The sequence below is a fragment of the Protobothrops mucrosquamatus genome, unplaced genomic scaffold (genome assembly GCF_001527695.2).
Source record: "Protobothrops mucrosquamatus isolate PMUCROS unplaced genomic scaffold, P.Mucros_1.0 scaffold_163, whole genome shotgun sequence".
NCBI lineage: Eukaryota > Metazoa > Chordata > Lepidosauria > Squamata > Viperidae > Protobothrops > Protobothrops mucrosquamatus.
In genome coordinates this window covers 652,023-656,025 of record NW_015386239.1, presented here as the reverse complement: position 1 = coordinate 656,025, position 4,003 = coordinate 652,023, and positions in this window count along the sequence as shown.

Sequence of the window (4,003 nt, the reverse complement as noted above, 5' to 3'; positions counted from 1 at the left end):
CTTTGAGTTTAGTGATACAGTAATTTGGCCAGCAATTCAGTATTGTTGATAAAAGTGCATAATTGCAGCACAAAATTGTTATAATTACAGTCTATATCTCATGCTAACTCTTTGACCCTAAGTAATCATGTTTGGCAGATTTTTTGCAGTCAGAATCTTCCTTGTTGCTAAAATTAGTTCTCCATAGACTACACATATTTGAAACTGTCTCCATGTAATTGGAAAAGATCCAGCTTAGCTTCAAGCTTGTCCTTTGCAACAACTGCTTCAGTGGGGTAAGGAAGCATCTCTTACAATCATTGATGTGAACTGGCTTGAAAGAAGAGCCACATAGTAAATAAAAGAGAATCTACTTTTATTTTATTGGTACCTTCAATATCATGTTGTATAGATTAATCCCTATTGTCTGTCCAAAAGTGGAATACCAATTCTGTTCTTTATTGTGATATAGTAGGGGAGGGGAGAAGGACAAGCTGCAAATTCTCATCATCTAAATTCCATGGGAATCAGCTTAGAGAAAAGCAGAGAATGCTCAACTCTAGGAAGACCAAGTGGCTATGGATTGTGGGGCCATCTGGATTCTGAAAGTTTCCATCTTTTGTTCCAGATGGAATTGAACTATCCCAGAGAAGTCTCATGTACAGTTTGACAGTTCCTGCTTGAAAGTGGCAACTGTGGTTTGGACGCCCTTTGCCTGATTACACCCATTTCTGATTTGGAAGGCTTTATACTCATGCCTTGGTTAGCTGTGAATCACTGCAGAATATTCTATATGTGATTGCCCTTCAAGACCATATGCACTAGCACATATAGTTATGGGCACACCTTGGCATGTCCATATAAACTGCTTTATAAGCTGCATAGGAGTAATTCAGGGTGCCTAATAAAGCCATTCATGGCACAGGGCCTGTGGGACCACCTATTTCTGATTACTGTTGCCTATACAATAAGATCTGAAAGCATGGGCTTACTGAGAATCCTGTTACTTAAGCCATCTGTTGGGACCCAGGAGACAGACCTTCTCTGTCATTGTACCTACCCTATAGAATCTCCTGGGGATTCAGATAAACCTAACCATATCTGTCTTTCAAAAGACTCTGACATTCTGTTTTCTCCTTGGGTTGGGAGCTTTTGTTTCCAATTTGACAGTTTCTGACTTAGGTTTGAGTTATCTGAAATTCTGTGGCACAACATGTTTTATTGTATTTTAAGATCTTTTTGGTTGTGATTTGTTGTTTTTAATAGTGTATGCTGCTAAGAGTTGCATGTTAAGTGGGTGGCTGTACAAATTGATTGATTGGTTCATTCATTCACTGAGTGAATGAATGCTTGAACCGTGGCATCCTTAAATTACCATTTATTTGTTGTGAATTTTCATCTAAACATTTTTGAGCTCATATGGACAGGATATGAAATTGATGAAGTGGTGGAAAAGTTCAGAAGTCCATCATTAAGAAATTAACTAAATTCATCCTGATTCGCTAGACTTTATTGGGTGGGGTGTAAATAAATAAAACAATTAAATCTTAACAAGCAACAATATATAATACAAAAAGAAATGCCATATCTAATATGTTATAATTCACAGTTGAAACTTTTCCTCACCAAATACTCTGGAAGAAAATTGTTTTAACTACTCTTCTAAAGAAGGGTTGGGACCAACCTGACCTCAGGAGAGGTAAACTGTACTATTGTGAGGGCAATGCATCCCTTCTCAGTTATACTGCACATAATAGATATATTCTGCCTGGAGAAGATGGTCCTGAAGGTAACATGGGGCAATCTATGTTGAATTGTATAGGCTGGTAATGACCAGCATCTTGAATTGTGCCCTAAAACTTAGCAGCAGTGACTGATAAGCGTTAATCAAACCAGGTGACACCAGACAGCAAACAGTTTCAGAACAAGCTGTGGCCTCTAGGTCATTTTAAAGATTGTAGAAGTCTAACCAGTAGAAGACAAGGCATGAATTATTGTCTTCAGCCTTTTCTGATCCAGGAAATTTGCAAGTGCCTGCCTAACCAAAGCTGACCAAATTAGGGCATTCACTGCTTCTCCTCCTTGGTCTATAAAGTTGATATTACTAACATAATATTAATCCCAAACTGATGAATAATTTCTCTCAGTGGTTTCACATAGATATTAAATAAGATAGGAAAGAGGGCTGAGTCCTGAGACACTCCTTGTCGGAATGGCCAAGTGCTTGATCTCTTCTCCCCAACAAGGTCTGTGAAACCACACATAGAAAGAAGTAGAGCCATTGCAAACAGTATCCTCAATTCCCAATTTTCTCAGAGTCCCAAAAGATACTGTATGGTCCACAATATCAAATACTGCTGAGAGATCCAGCAGGATCAATAGGAGTACATAACTTCTGTCTAGATCTTATTGGAAATCATCAACAAGAACAGCCATAGTAGTTTTAGCCCGTACCTGAATCCCAATTGGAAGGAATCCAGATAATTCATCTCATCCAGAACTCTGTCATTGGGATCTAACCATCTTCTCCACAACTGTATGAGAAAGAAGAAGGTATGGACTTATGGCTTGAAGATCACCCAGAAACTACAGCTAATAAAAATGTGATGACCCATATATATTCAAATCAAAACTGCCGCAATCATATAGTTGTTTTATAGTTGCTGTATTAATTGTCAGTATGACGGGGGGGGCAATTCAGAATGCTGAATTTCACTTGTAAAGTCCTATATAGTTTGGCATCCATATATTTGCAGGAATGGTTTTTTCACGTAAAAGAAGCCCACCTGCCTTGCCCTGTCCAGTCCACACACCCCACCAAGCTTTTCAATGGTCCAAATCCTCTAGTAAAAAACATGGAGGTCCACAGACAATATTTTTAGTTATAGTCGCCATATAATGGAATAGTTTCCCATGAAATTTGAGGTAGCACTCTCATGGTTGGCTCTCATTGAGTAGCTTTTGGAAGCTACTCAAGACAAGATGCTCTGGAAGTATTTGGGAATGAATGACACCACTGTGCTTATTCTATCACTGCATTTTTAATCTGATTATTTATCTTGACAATATATTTTTTTCTTGTTTAGATCTTCTTATAATGTAAATTGCTGGAAGTCATTTTTAAGCCTAATACTGTATCAATTGATAAAGATTTCCTTAACTGACGTTAGAAATTGGTTGGAAATTATCAAGGCAGCCAGGATGTGAGATGATTTCTTGAAGAGGGTGTAACCAGATGTGACTGTGCTAACTTATAGCAAGCTGAGAAACCTACTTCCTCGGGAATCAGGTGCTCAAAAGAATCTCAAGTAATCTTGCAGGATATTTTCTCCATCATCTCAGAAGAATCTGCCCATCTAGAGTCAAATTCAGAATGATTATAAATAATTTCATCTTCAAAATGCCTGGCAAACTCTCCATAACAATCTTCCATGTACATCTTACTTAAAAGAGAAAATTACCTTAAAAAGCACACAGCACTCTGTAGATGTGATAAATGCAGAAATCTATTGCTGCTTTGCCACTCTTACCACCAGTGTATATGCCTGATCTTGGGCTTGAACCTGCGTCTGTTCATTTTTTCTCTTTCACCGGCATCACTCCAGGTGTCTTCTCAGATGCATAATCCATCTTACATCAATAGGCCATTTTAACCAATTGTATCGGCAGGAAATGTCAAAGTAATCAGATGCAAAATTGTTTGGAGAGATCTGTATGAAGTTTCAAAATCTTGCAGGAGCAGTACAAATCCAAATTACTATTCTGCCAAGGACCTTATATATCCTTCTTTATTCTTTCTCAAAAACGTATTTAGAAACATCTAATACAGGCATGTCCAAAGTCCGGCCCGCGGGCCATTTGCGGCCCGCGGACCGGTTTAATACGGCCCTCCAAGAGCCCTCCCTGCTCTGGTTAAATGTGGCCCTCCGGCCCTCCCACGGCCCTCCCTATCACAGCGGTTCTCAATCTGTGGGTCGCGACCCCTTTGGGGGTCGAACGACCGTTTCACAGGAGTCACCAAGAC